The 15409-nt window shown below is 45.1% G+C and overlaps 1 protein-coding gene across 1 annotated transcript in view; it reads left to right on the forward strand.

The window, feature by feature from the left end:
- The window catches only part of Prkch (protein kinase C eta), a 195795-nt gene that overhangs the window by 50854 nt on the left and 129532 nt on the right, over positions 1 to 15409 (forward strand). The window lies entirely within an intron of this gene.

Here is a 15409-nt window from a genome sequence, read left to right on the forward strand (position 1 = left end):
AGGGAGGGAGGGAGGGAGGGAGGGAGAAAGAAGTCAAGTTCAGGATGCTAAGTGTCCTCTTGTTATTGGGCAATCCTGCTTGTAAGTTTTCTCAACTAACAGACTAAGGAAGTTGATGTCTCCTAACCCTTGTCTATGTGCTCATGTATTAAGAATTTCTGTGTGTGTCTATCTGCAATGGATTTGTGTTCACTGTGAGTTCATACTGATGTCTCTAACTCTAGTGTGGTGCCTCATGGATCCTTCTAGCCTTTGCCCCTTGTCTGGATGAGACTCTTCTTCCTGGCTCTCATTACCCTTCATCCACTCACTTCTTAAACTGCCAAGAAGTATTTCCCAAGAAAGAACTCCCCAGCTACCATTCAGAACTTGCATTGCATCCCACTCAGCTTTTCTCCGAGTCTCCACAGTGTCTTAAAGTTGCTTAGGCCAGGCTGCCCCCTCCCTTGCTTCAGCGACACTGTTCATACATTTTAGTAATTGGTTTTCATTTGAACTCTGCCTTCTGTATTCTACCCAGGGACTCTTGATGTCCTGAATTTAATTATAAAAAAAGCATAAGTGTGTGTGTGTGTGTGTGTGTGTGGTATATGTGTGTGCATGTGTATACATGTGAGTGTGTTATGTGTCTTCTATGGTACTCATGTGGAGCCCAGAATCATGAGGAGTTGGCGGTCTCATTCCACCTTTACGTAGGTGCTGGGGATCAAATCGGGTCATCAGGCTTGTGTAGAAATCATCTTTACTCACTGACTCCTCTCACAGATCTTCCCAGATTTAGTTTTAATCGACTACGATTTATTTCACGGTGCTGTGACGTTGTGCAGATTCTGACAAGTACTAGCATTAGCTCTATCAATACAGGTCGACGTCGATATTAACAAGTAAATAAACGAGACAGGAAAACTTGATGAAACTTCCTGTGTGAAAAACATTAAGTGACAAGGTTTAGTAAAAAGTCACAGACATGTTTGGGTTCCAGTCACAGGGTGGTAGGGATGGTAGCCAGGCCTTAAAATCCAAACTAGTTCACCCTGCCACCGACCTACTAAGTCACTCACCTGTGGATGGCTGTGCCTCATCGGAAGACGACACATGATTTCATTCTGAAGGTGGCTGTAAAGATAAGAGAAAGAATTGTGTGTGACCCATGGGAGACACAGAGCCCAGCAGACACCGTTCTTTCTCTCCTGCGGGACCTGCTCCCTCCCATTTTCTCATGGTCCCCGAGCCATTGTTCTTTAAACTAGTAGAATCCCTTGTCTGTTGTTGAGTTCAGTGTTTTGCAGCCCAGCTGTCCTGTGGATGGCTCTAACATCTTTCTCCCTTCGGCCTGGCTTACTTTTAGGTTTCAACCCTCATTTCTCTCTCGGGCAAGCATTTCTGCTGGAACAATCTCCTAATACAGTCAGTATATTTGAAAACCAGAGTCACCCCAAACTAGCTCCCCTTCTTAGAATCTTCCAGGTAAACCTTTTAACCTTTCAGATACTGGAGCTCTTTCAAGCCTCCTGCCCTTTGCCACCCAGTTCTCTCGGTTTTCTATTCAGCACTCACTCTGGTCTCCTACAGTCCAGTCTGCCCTTTCCCCTTACCCCCAGGCTTAGCCTTTAAACCATTGCTTAAGGATTTTTGCTAGGCTAATTTTTTTTTTTTTTTGAAATTGACTTTTCAACTGTTAACCTGGTGTCAGAAACCCTTAGCCCAGCACTTCTAAATTTATCTTCTGACATCATTAAACTACACAGTTTAATATTCCTTGCTGCATAAAGGAACCTCCCCCTCCCCAGGCCTGACGGAGATGAGGTGGGTATTATGAATGAAGTCTCCCTTTTGCCTCCACTTCCCATGTCTAACAGTCCCTTTAAAGTCATCTTCCCTCTCCACTGTGACGCTTGGAGGTTCCCTGTATTGAACTTTCTCCAAGGTTGCTCAGCACAGACTTCCCACCTCCCGAGGGTCTCCTCTGGTTCTCTCTTCTTCCTTCTTTCTGTGTCTGTTTTCCCTTCCTTTCCTGTCGCCCCCCTGAGGGGTGTGATGTGTGTAAAGGGTTACCTTTTCCCAAGTGGTCGCCCAGCCTTATCTTCACTCCGCATTTTGCCTTTATTTCTAACTTCTTACCAATTGTTTCTATTTCAGGAGTTCTGTGTCCAAACTTAGACTCATTTCCTTCCCTCTGAATCCTGCTCTTTCCCTCAGAGCACCATCATGATTAATGGAAAGTGTTCCAAAAAGTTTTTTCTTCTTCTTCCATTTTGTTTGTTTTCTGTAAAGGGCAGAGATTTTTGGCTTGGTGGACCATATCATCTTTGTCATCACTGTAGTCCCATGTTACCTAATGATGGGCTACATCCTGAGGAATTCCTCGTTCTGCATTTTTTGTCGTAGAAGGTCATAAAAGGCAGTTTTAACACAGATCTTGGTGGTGAGGTTCCTCACTGAGTCTGCCCTGATGCTATCAGGAGACCTGCGAATGGGTGAGCCATGCAGCAGCTGTAACATGGCAGACTGCCGCACAGTGAGGTTGTTTTTGGTAAGTATGACTGTATTTTCAAATAATGACAAGCATTCTTATAGGAATTTATAAGCCAGTACTCATTGTCTGTTATCAAGCTTTATGTGTAGGACGTAATTGCACATGCTACACTCTTCTGTCCCTGACAGCTCAGTGGGGTTGTTTACCTCAGTATTGCTACAGACCCATAATTCCATGTGCAGAGACATCACCATCCCTAAGATATAACTGACTGATAGGAACTCTTAGCTTCAACATTACCTGATAGGACCATGGCCATAGCAGCAGTCTGTCCCTGATGAATTGTCATCATATGGTCCCTGACTGTATATGGTCCCTGACTATAATGATGGCTCTGGTTAGATAATCTTAGACTTACAAAGGCATGACTGTGTTTTAATAAAACTTTATTTACAAAAAAAAAATTGACGGTCTGATGAAATTGGCTCTGGGGTACTGTTTAGTGACTTTTCGACTGGGTCACTCAACCTGAGGTGACATCCCTTTGACCTTTTTCTCTCGTTGTTCTCGTCAGATGGTTTTCATTAATTACACTATTCCAAGATTATCTATATTTCTAGACTGTAATGGTTTAGTAGACAACCTGCCCCTCTGCCCAGTTGTCTCTATCATTTTACCAGGTGCAGAACTCCAGGTTTCTCCTTGGCCTTCATTGTGGGCTAAGCCACCTGGATGCAGCTGTTTCCGATTCTCTGTGAATGTTCTTCTGGCCTCCCACCCTACTGCCTGCTCTCAAGCTGGTTCTGTCTTCTCTCCACAGGCCACCGACTCAGAGTGGCCTCACCTTCCACTTGTAACGTGCCTTCGGGTCTCAATGTAGATGCCACTTCTCAGGGAGACATTCTGGTGGCCCAGAGCACTCGATTCTCTTGGTCTGAGCAGCACTTGTCATGTGGATGCCACCTGCTCAGTTGTGATCTGTGTCTCTCCTCTTTCACCCGAGCTTCCAGAGTGGCTTAGGTTAGCCTAGTGGATTCTCAGTTCACAGAGGCAATCAAATTCTTTTTTTCTAGCCCCGTTCGTTCCTGTGGAGCCTCTGGCTCAGTCAGTGACTCAGTCAGTTTGGGACTAAGAATTGGTCCTTGATCCCAGACATGGCATCCCCTTTACCTGGTACATCTGGCTGGATATTCTCCCTCCTGGATATTCTTTCTTCCTAAACTCCCATTTTGATGTGGACTTCCTTCATTCAGATTAGCACACTGGAAAAGTTCTTTAATGCGTGCCTGTCACCACCATTTTCTGTCTACTTCCCATACCTTCTTTATGTAAAGGTCTGACACGTAAGGATGATGCTGTGGCTTTGTTGGTTGAAGCCCCCCAGTACTCCCTGTCACCCCAGGGTCAGGGCCAGCCTCTAGTATGTCATCAGACCATATTGGTCCTCAGCCTGTGTTTCTGACCTCACGTGAACAGCCTGCATTTAACCATGCGTCACCCCGCACCCTGAGCGCTGCACTGTTCCTGCCTGCTCCTCCCCATCCACCTCGAAAACAGCTGGCAGGATTTCTAGGCGTGGTCTCATCCCTTGTAGGGTTTTCATCTCTCCCTCTAGAAGATCAAAGGGAGTAAAGATGTCATAAAATAGCTATTGAGATAGATGCTTAGGTTTGATGCTTGTAATATGCCTTGGGATCAAGTCTTCCAAAGATAGTCCAGTGGGTGAGCCATTAACCAGAGAGGCGTGTGAAGTACCTTGAAATGCTTAGAGTTTTCTCTATATGGTTTGTACTTAATCTTGCTTGATTTTTCTGGGCCTTCACCTCCTTCCTCCATTACAAATGGGCAATGAGAATCAATAGTATAGAATAATTCTGGGATTATTTATATCAATTTAAAATACCCAACTTGGTCAGTTTAAACTGTTAGAGTGGGCCAGGGAACAAAAGAATAATTATTTCGTGGTGACTAAGATACTTCTGTTCTGCAAAGGAATCTAGATTCTTCCTAGTCTAATATTTCTTCTTTCCTGCAGCAAGTTCTGTAAAACAAAACAAAATGAAAGAGAGGTCCAGTCATGAACCCATAAAGGTGGTTAATAAAAGAGGGGTACACTGTGAGTCCCTGGAATAGGAGGAATCATAGGTACAGTCGCCTTCCACCAGGGCCACAGAGACACCCCTTTCCTCTTTCATCTCATTTGGGAGGGCCCTACCCAGCAGAAAGGAGAAGCGATGGGCTCCTGCAGAAGTGATCTTTGTAGGAGATCTGCAGCATGGAGGAGAGTGCCTAAGGCAAGTGAGGCTCCCCTCTCCCACCTCAGCATGTGCTCTGGAGTGAGCTCTCAGGGTGGCTAACTGGAGCAGAGTATCAACCTGACACTATTTCTGGATCCAGGAGAGGAGATGGCATTCTTTAGAACTTGACCCAGTCTTTGAGGTGCTTCATCATAAGCAATGACTGTCCAGGTACCACTATTTAGCGGCAGGGGGGCCCGAGTCAGCCCCACATGTGGCAAGCACACAACACATCCCTCCAGCAGAAAGTTTCAGAGAGAAAAGGGGCAGACCAGGCAAACACTATGCGCCTGCGCACTTCTGTTGTCTCCGCAGTGCTTGGACTCATAGGCGGTGAAAGCACACGGAGGAGACCCAAGGCTGAAAAGCTACCTGAAATCAACCGTACGACTGGTTTAAAAATGAAAGAAAACACCACGGTATCTGAACTGCTCCCTACATCTCACAAATCCCAGCAGGGATCTTCCTTCTTCCTAGCTCCTGCTCCCATCAGGAGCCACAGAACAGGGCTGTCAGGTTGCCTCCTCTCCCACTGTTTTTGGCATTGAGGAGGCAAGGCCAGGGTGGGAAGAGGGTAACAAGCACCTCAGGTGATGATGGCATAAATCTTGCTAGGTCTTCCAGGGAGCCGGTGAAGTGGCAACCTCATGTGCAGGCTGGCATTGGGTTGAGCAGCAAACATACAGACCGGTGGGGCCCTATGCTAGAGTACCATGGAGAGAGGCTGGTAAGGCAAAAGCAGAGGATCTTCCCAGAATTGAAATCTTAACTGAGCCTTCCATGCTTGTATGGCCTTGGCTCGTTCAGAAACCCCACTGGGACTCCATCTTTCCATCTGTTTAATGGGTATGGTGGTGCTTAGCCTGCAGACAGTAAAGGTGAGAGATAATGAGGGGTAGGGATTTAGTAGCACATTGATGGAGGCCAAGAGGAAGTTGTCCTATTTTATTACAGAATGCAGGTGCCCATCTCCTTTCCGGTCCCTGATAGGATCCTGTAAGGACCTGCATGGTCATCATAAGCTTGATAGCTTCGTCTTTGAAGAATGATAAGATATACTTTGTCACGTTCCTTTGTCTCTAAGTGCAGACTCCAGAAAGCAATAGAAAAGGGCCACCTAACTCGTAATTTAAGGTATGTGGACCCTTTTCTCATAGATGTTTCCTGTGCAGCCCACAGGCACCCTACACCTTTTGGTCAAATCAAAGCCTTTCCCTTTTAACAGGCCACGTTTCTCTGCTTACTTCAGGCCGGGATGAACATTGCGGAGATGGCGGTTTCCTGCCTGTGATCAATTCTAATGCCTTTTGTGAAAGGAAATGATTATAGGTTATTATCAGTTAATTAAATGAGCATTTCCCTGGAGTCATATGCACAGGCTTTTATTAAAGCCTGCTTAGAATCACGGAACATTAGTGCTAGATGAAGGGTTCTGAGAAAACACCCCATTGAAGGTTGAGCCAGTGGTGAAAATGACTCGTGTCACTTCTGCAAAGTGACGTCACTGAGACACAGACGTGGACGGGGATGCTGCTGAGTGTAATTACAAAGCTGTGGGCCGGGTACCCTAATGTGTCTGAAGCACTGTTACTGTTATTAGTGTGCGCGTGCGCGAGTGTGCGCGTGCGCGAGTGTGCGCGTGCGCGAGTGTGCACGTGTGTCGCACATGCAGAGGTAAGAAGATAACTTGCAAAAGCTGGTGCTGTCCTTCTACCATGTGGATGCGACCATCAAATTCCTGTTGTTAGGCTAGGTCATCTTGTGCCTTTACCCTCTAGGTCATCTGGCTGGCCCTGTTATTATTTTTTTGTTTTAAACAAAGCTTTGTATTTTATCCTGCAATAAAGATTATCATTCCTATTATATAGGTGAGGTCAAGTGGCCTTCCTTTTGATCTTATTACACACAATCAATATTTGTCGAGTAGATACTTGGTTCAAGGACTTTTGCTGAGCTCCTGGGAGAACAGAGTGTGCAATACGAACAATTTCAGCTTATCTTTGACTAGCTTACAAATAAACAAAACTTAGACAAGGATCAAGGCCAAGTAGAAGCCCCACACCGAGATCTTAAATGTTAGATATTATGTAAGTGTCAGGAGCTCCCTGGACGGGACTTGACGATTCGTTGCAAGTGCAGAGATACGGATGTATGAACACTTCGTAATTATTCAAGAGTATGGACAGGTGTATGAAAATTTCTTAATTATTCAAGAGTATGGACAGGTGTTAAGATAGTAGTTGAGACCAGATTTAAGATCAGTGGGATCAGAGTAGATGTCAGGGTCTCTGTGGGAACCAGAGAGCTGGTCTTTCCTCTTTCTGCTGGCTGTTCCCTCCTCCACAGGTGTGCCTGGTGGGCCGCCCCACTTACAACCCTACTCTGGGAAATCAGAATGGCCCCATACTGCGAGGCTTCTGAGAAGGTGTGAATGGATGGATGGGTGGGTGATTCCCAAGTCTCACACAGCAGGAGCCAAGGTGTAGCTGTGTCAAGGATGAAAGGGGTGGGTGTGACCTGAAGATTTTGCAGGTTTGCAGGATGGAATTTGCAAGGTTTGGGAAGGTTAGCGAGAGGCAACGCAAGGAGAGCCTGTGCACTCTTGAGAGTCTATAGAGAAGGGTGTTTTATTCTGAAGGCCCCAGAAAGGTGTGTGTGTGTGTGTGGGGTGGGGGGACCGATGAAGTGGCACTTTGGAAAGGGTCCTTGCATAGGAGGTGTACACATTCTATACTTGCTTGGGTGCGTTGGGGAGACTGCTCACATCTGGGAGACAAAGTATCCCTGGGGACCGGATGCTTCAGTGCTGTGAGGAAGACGGAGTCTCAGGGTGTGCTGAGCTATAGTGGCTCCAGGATATTTAGTCTGGAAGTTACAAAAATGGCAGATTCAGTGATTCTGTGCTTAACTGAAAACTTAGCATGGAATCAGAGCCATTAAGTTCTCAGAGATCTGGGTGTGGTAGTGCATGCCTTTAATCCCAGCACCAAGGGACAGAGGCAGGTGGATCTCTGAGTGTAAGGCCAGCCTTGTATGCAAAGTGAGTTCCAGGACAGCCAGGACTACACCAAGAAACTCCTCTGAGGTCTAAGAGATCAACTAACTCATAGTAGTAGCTTCAAGGTCTGGTTGTGTCCGAGTTTTGAAAAGCGCCAGCCCAACCCCCTCCCATTTCCCCCAGCTACTACAGTCTGCAGTGTTGGTAGGGTCTTGGTGTCTGTGTACTTAACACTTCTCCTTCTATCTCTTCTATCTCTGGTATAGAGATGTTAAATGGCATGCCCAGAAACACAGCCAAGAGAAGATGTATCTAGTTTTAGAGCCCAAGTCTCTTCTGGCATTGCTGTCAAACAGATTCAGAGGATAAGTTTGGGTAGGGAGGTGAGGTATTTAAGCAACACGAATCCCTGTAGGTACAACTTCATGAACTTCCTTCTTCGTGATTCTTCAGATTACTATGGAGGTGGATAGTGGGTCTCCTTGAGCTGCGTGACACTGTGCCCAAGGACTGTTACACACTAGGTACTAAGTCGACCTTCAGTGATTAAAAGTGCTATCTATTAGGTAGAGAAAATAAAGAGGTTGAGAGTAGAAAGCACACAGATCGACACTCTGATAGGTAGAAGATGAAGAAGGGTCAGAGGCAAAGACTCTTTGGAGGGTATTTTGGTTAGGGAAAGGATGAAGACATGTGACCTCCCTCAAGTCAGAAACCTTTTGATGCTTGTTGTGGTAATAATTAATGGGGGTTTCTACCCCACCTTAGATCATTTAGTTCCCGTATAAAAGACACAAACCTTTCTGTTTATAATAAGCCACAACAGCACTAGAGCTGGGCAGATATCTACCCTCTGTGCTATTTTGTCTACTTCCTTGTCAATAACCCCAAGATATAACTTGCTATGTTCCTCCTGGGCCACTCTTACTCCAGCTGGCCAGCCCTCATGGCCAGTTCTCACGATCCCTTACCCCATGGTGTCTTCCTCTCTCCACCTTCTCTCCCTCCTCCTCAGGGTCCTGCCTCAGGCCCCAAGCTCAGGAACTGAAACCCCACCAACCTCTCTTACGTTCAGCTGTACACTGTAGGCATCTTTATTCTACCAACAGTTTTAAAGTAAGGAGCAAAGATACATAGCATCACTTGGTGTAAGTGAGGATTTTCTCATCCCTAGAAGCAATCAGACCCTGGGGACCAGTATTTAGCATTACAGTGCATAGCAACAGACCAAACCTAAGCAGATGCTACTATTACATCTATCTATCTATCTATCTATCTATCTATCTATCTATCTATCTATCTATCTATCTATGTATCTATCTATCTATCTACCTACCTACCTACCTACCTACCTATCTATTTATTTATTTTAGATGTTCTTTTTTATTATTAGATATTTTCTTCATTTACATTTCAAATGCTATCCCAAAAGTCCCCTGTACCCTCCCCACGCCCTGCTCCCCAACCCACCCACTCCTGCTTCCTGACCCTGGCATTCCCCTGTACTGGGGCATATAGTCTTTGCAAGACCAAGGGTCTCTCCTCCTAACGATGGCTGACTAGGCCATCTTCTGCTATATATGCAGCTAGAGACACGAGCTCTGGGGGTACCGGTTAGTCCAGACACTATTGCATATGACAGCAAGATTTTGCTAACAGGACCCTGATATATCTGTCTCTTGTGAGGCTATGCCAGTGCCTGGCAAATACACAAGTGGATGCTCACAGTCATCTATTGGATGGAACACAGGACCCCCAATGGAGGAGCTAGAGAAAGTACCCAAGGAGCTAAAGGGGTCTGCAACCCTATAGGTGGAAAAACAATATGAACTAATCAGTACTATTACATTTAAAAGTGAAGACTCTGACTTGGGTCAGAGACTTAAGTCTCCAGACTACTAGAGGAATATAAGAGGGGGAATGCTTCAGGACAATTTTCTGGGCAGAGGTTTTGTAGGAGACACACAAATCAAAATCACAGCCAACAAAAGCGGAAATTGACAAACAGGGTTACACCAAACTGAAAAGCCAGTGAATTGCAAAGGAGACAGAGCATGAAGAGGGCCCACAGACTAGGAGATGAGATACAGAATTTATAAGAAACCCAAAGATTTTATCTGACTCTAAAAAGGGCCCATGACCTGTGTGTGTCTTTTCAAAGGAGACTGTGTGAATGGCCAGAATGCAGAGTGCTGCTGCAGAGGACATGCCTATCAAAGCTACAGTCTTGATAAACATCATCTCTCTATAGTAAGAATGGTTGTGTTAAAAGAAAAATTCTGGTGAGATTATGGAGAAAGGGGGATTCTTGTCATTATCTGTTTTCCTAATCTGAATGTTTTGTATGAATGGAATCATAAGACATGTGTGGTCTTTTATGATTAGTTTCCTGTTTTCATGATCCACCCCACTACTGACAGCTCATGTCTGGCCTCTGTCAACGGACTTTTAGCTCTTTTTACTGTTGTCTGAGGATATGTTTAAAAAAATAATTAAAAGTACCACATGCCTTCCACACTTCTAACCCTTTAATGGTTACATCCCCTTCCTTGATTATGGTCTAGATTCCTTGGTATAGCACACAGCCATGGACTCTATGCCTCCTTCCAGCTTTCAGTGTTCGCCAGCCCACTACACCAAACGCATACAATTTCAACCACCCATTAACAACTCTAGCACGTTCTTTTTAACAAATGGTACCATGGCACCTGAATCTGTAAAGTTGGACTCCGTCATCAGAAGTTGTGTAAATACTAATTTACAATGGACCAAGACCTAAATTTAAAAGATAGAAACCATAAAACTCCTAGAAGAATTTCAGTAATGACCCTCACAGCAAGATACGACCACATTGATATAATAATAACATGACTGTTATAGGAGCAATCAGTCGCTTTTTAAAAGTTGGATTTAAGACCCCCTTCAAGAAATGGAACTCATACTTGACATTATCAATGAAGCCAATAATCCATGGCTAGATATGTCATGGGCTTTAAGAGAAAGCCTACCATTGTCACCCTGCTAAATGGACATAACCATAAATGACTCCCAGTGAATCATTGCTATACCAGTAGATCAATGCATCAATTAACCCTCACCAGAGAAGTTTATTCCTGCTGCAGATGACCTGTCATAAAGTATTATTCATCAGTAGATCAGAGAATGAGAGATGGGAGGGGAAGGACTGGGTGCAGGGTGAGCATCAGAAGGGAGACTTCATGGTGAGCGTCGTTGGGTTTTCCTGTGGGCTGCTGGATGAATGACGGCGTAAGGGATGGAAGAAAGTGGATCCTGAAATGCACATGTTCACAGAAAGGCATCTATAGGTTTTGGGGGAAAGATCTGTGTTGTGACATAGGAACTAAATCTGACTCTGCCTCTCATCTTCAGCCCACCCCTTATTAGAGGTGCATTATCTTCTCATTTTCTGTTCCATCCCAAAAGTTTAACATCTCAGGAAATCATGGGTCTGAATCTTCCAATGGAATGAAAAGAGGATTGAAGAACAGCAAGACGGACACATAGAGGATGGATGCTAGCTAGCTAGATAAACAGGGAAACAGAGACAAGCAGAGACAGAGAGCATGAGTGACTGCATTCTAGGAGCCTGCGAAAGCTGGAGAAGAATGGGGAGGGCCACGAAAGAGTGATATCCAGCAGCAGTGGTCCTGAGATGGGGTGGGGAAGGAAACTGCCAATAAGATAAAAATGCTACAGAGAAATCAGCTGGGATGAACACACTTGTCTTTGGGTGATGGAAATGGACCAGTCCTTGGATTTGACGGGAGGCTGAGATGAATCTGAAGGAGCTATTTAAGTGACGGAGTGAAGCAGAAATCAGATGGTAGGAGATAGCATACACAAGGGATGTGTAGTTGAGTTTTTGGTTTATTCTCTTTTTATTATTACATGAGTCAGAGTGTTGTGTATGAGTGATAGAACATCCTGTTCAGCATAGCTGAATAATGAAGGAGGAGTTTATGAGCTTGAATAATTGAAAGCACGAGGCTAGAGCATGGCAGGGGGTTGCAGGTTGAAATGGTATCATAAAATCTTGGTCTTTTCTGTTTGTCCACTTTCGCATGCTTTTTTGCCTCATCCTTTAGTTTTGTGAGACATCAAGGGTGCCAGATACTTCAAGTTGACATCCTAGCATGAAGCTAAGCAGAAGTGAGACCTTGTCTCTTTCTTGCAGACCTAAGAATTCCTAATTGTATCTACTTAGACTTTATGCTTAAACTTGAATTAGCAATGACCAAGAGGAGAGAGTTCCATTGTGTTGATAGCCAGGATACAGGGACAGTGTCAGTTCTAGGCTGATGTATTAGTTACATGTTGCTGTGTTACATACTTGACAGGGCCAACTTCAAGAAGGAAGGGGTTACTTAGGTTCACAGTTTGGAGGTACAGTCCATGGTGGTGGGGAAGGCATGGCAGCCAGAACTTGAGGCAGCATGTTCCATTGTATCTGCAGTCATGAGGTAGAAAGTGTTGAACATTGGTTCTCAATTTCCTTTCTCCTCTTCCTTTGGTGCAGGACATCAGCCAACTTTATGGTGTTGCCGACATTTATGGTGGCTCTTCTCAACTTGGTCTAGATATTACTCTATAGGCTTCTTCTCTTTAGAGATTCTCAATTCTGTCAAGGTGGCATTGCTAAACATCACAGTCCATCAATCCGGTGGTAGGGACTTGTGCTTCGATTGATTAACCCTAGGTCACATGTGCAGCCTGTAATTTGGGTGGGGGTCCCAGCCGAATGTTTGGACCAAAGATCAAGAGCTGCTCTAGGTGTTGCAGTATGTCTCATGGTCTAGAGAGACAGTTTCCATTAAAACTGTGGTGGACAGAGCTAGAGTCAGTGAGTGGAAATTATTGATCTCAGTACATCTCTGCTCTGAGAGAAAGAGCTTCCTGTGGAGTAGTGTAATAAAGCGGGCCTGTTGTTGATGTAGGCAGTCAGCTAGCAGTGGGGACATCAAAGCAAACACCAGGAATTAAGTGACAACAGCCCATCTGTCTTTCTAGGTCTATGATCTCACATGTCTCTATAACACAGTAAAGAAAGCATCTTTATCCTGAAGAAGAGGGGAGGAAGGGCTGTAGCAGACAGAGGGGCTAAGGACACCACAAGAAAACCCATAGAATCAATTAACCTGGGATCATAGGGTCCCAGAGAGACTTGAACTGCCAACCAGAGAGCATGCATGGGATTGACCTAGGCCTCTTTGTACATACTTAACAATTGTGCAGCTTGGTCGTCACGTGGGACTCCTCACAGCAGGAGCCGGGGCTGTCTCTGAATCTGTTGTCTGCTTTTGGGATTCGTTCCCTACTGGGTTGCCTCTTTTGGCCTCAGTAGGAGACAATGCACCTAGTCTTACTGCAGCTTGATTTGTCAAGGCAGGTTGATACCCATGGGAGGCTTCCCCTTTTCTGAAGAGAAAGAGAAGAGGAGTGGACAGGGGGATGGGGAGAGGAGGACTGGGAGGGGAGGAGGGAGAGGAAACTGTGGTTGAGATACAAAGTAAATAAGTAAATTAATTTAAAACGAATGCACCTTTACATTGAAATCTTACATGCATATCAAAATGCAAGCCAAAACGTCATGAAACTGGGGCTTGGGAGGATAGCTTAATCAGTTAAGTACCTACCTGTCTCACAAATACGACGCCCTGAGTTTGGATCCTCAGCGCCCCATAAAAATTGGTGCATCTGTAGTGGGCAGACAGGTAGGTCCTTAGAGCTCACTGGTCAGGTATGAGCTCCATGTCTCAAATAATAAGGTAGAAAGCAGGAAGGCTCCCCATGTTGGTCTCTGACCTACATATCTACGTGTATGCATGTGTGTCCATATGCACATGTGTGCACACAAAGTTTTACAAAACAGTACTCTTCTTTAACACTTGTGTTTATACTTTCTGTCCTGTTTGATTTTATTTAAAAAAATCCCTTGCAATATACAATCCATTTACTTGTTTTTCCCATACCTGTGATTAAGTCTTGGCTTACAATTTGAAACCTCATACTTAGGTCCCCTGTCTTAGCACATCTGCTTCCCATGGACAAAGCTTGAAGATGGGGCTTGAATCTGGCCTCTCATGATGCCCATAATGCTAGAGAATGAGGAGGAGGCAAGCCTATTCAATGTGTGTGAGCATCTGATTCTGGGTGGTGTGGTTTCCTGGCATCTGTCAGAGAACTCCTAGCCCATTGAGATGAGGTACCTATCTTTGTGGGCCCTCTGGGCATTGTTGGCAAAGGTTCACTTGCTGGTTGTGGGTGTAGGATGGCAGAGGTAGCCTGGTAGTCTGTCTGTCTGCAGGCTGTCAGTGGCTGTAGCAGCACTAGCAGCAGTTTGTGCTGTGAGTGTGAGTTCTTTGTCAGGCCTCTTTGCTGAAAGTGAGGGAGTGGCTTTTAAAAATAATATCTTTTTGACTTGAAACAAGTCAAGGCAGAGAGAGGAGACAATTAGACACTGACATCCTGTTTAGTCATCTCTCCAGAGAGACTATTTTCAGAACCACTCAATAGAGGTTCACAAGTGCCGTCAAGGTAGGTGACATGACATTGTAAGTTAACGTTCATCCTGAGACACCAGCAGGTTAAGTTGAGCATGGGAGTGATGTATAAGGTGGAATTCTTACTGGACACAGATTCTGTGCAGAGAAAGGCAGAGTTTAAGAACTGGCTGCCACAAGAGAGAGGTAAAGACTTCGGAGAGTACAAAGCCCATTGCATTGTGAAAGGTGTCTGACTGGAGCGTGATCTAAGAATAAAATACATATGGTAGTGAAGTAAGAGAAAGACCAGGCCACCTTGAGGGATCTATGTTTACTGTAGGAACAGTAAAAGCAATGGGTAGCACTGTTAAGTTTTCTGATGGCAGCCAGGCCAGAAATGCCTCATGCTGTTCCCCCCAAGTCTCAGAGAACAGGGAGACTCTGGGGGTGGAGGACTGGCCACCTTCAGTAGAGTCAGGCAGTCCTTCAGTGCAGGGGTCCTCTGTTGTAGCATGAGATTTGCAGCTCATTTAAAGTGCTATTCTGCCCCATAAGTCATACTTAGCTACACTTAGTCTATACTTAAATGGGCTTACTGTAGGTGAAAGGTCAGAGGCAGGAGTGGAGCCATGAGCTGAATCTGAAAGATCTATTTGAGGACATTCATAAATGCATGCATTTAAATCCACAAGCATCTCATGTTGCAGGATTTTGAAATGTGGGTGGACAGAGAGTTCAGCATCCTGTGGGATGAGGTTAGAATATGCCGGCTCAGGTATCTGGGGATGCTGCAGTTCCATTCTGGGTACCCTGCTGTGTGAGGGTCTTTAGAGTACATGTCTTGACGCCTCAGCTGATGGCTAACCTCAATGGCTGTTGAGCAGTCAAGAGTAACTAATCCTTGTCATGGACTAGACGGGTATCAAAAGACAGAGACTCTGTACAATTGACTCCATGAAACTAGGCCTTTGAAGTTGAATGGGCCAATGCATTGACATTGTTCCTCCAGCTCACTTACTTGCCATGTAGTTTAGTTATGTGAGGCTCCCACTAGCTACGCACGTAAGATACGGTGGCTCCAAAGCACAAAGCAAATATGTGCTTGCTTTTGCCTCACATCAAGTAAGGTAAAGGA

This window comes from Mus caroli, chromosome 12 (assembly GCF_900094665.2).
Source record: "Mus caroli chromosome 12, CAROLI_EIJ_v1.1, whole genome shotgun sequence".
Lineage (NCBI taxonomy): Eukaryota > Metazoa > Chordata > Mammalia > Rodentia > Muridae > Mus > Mus caroli.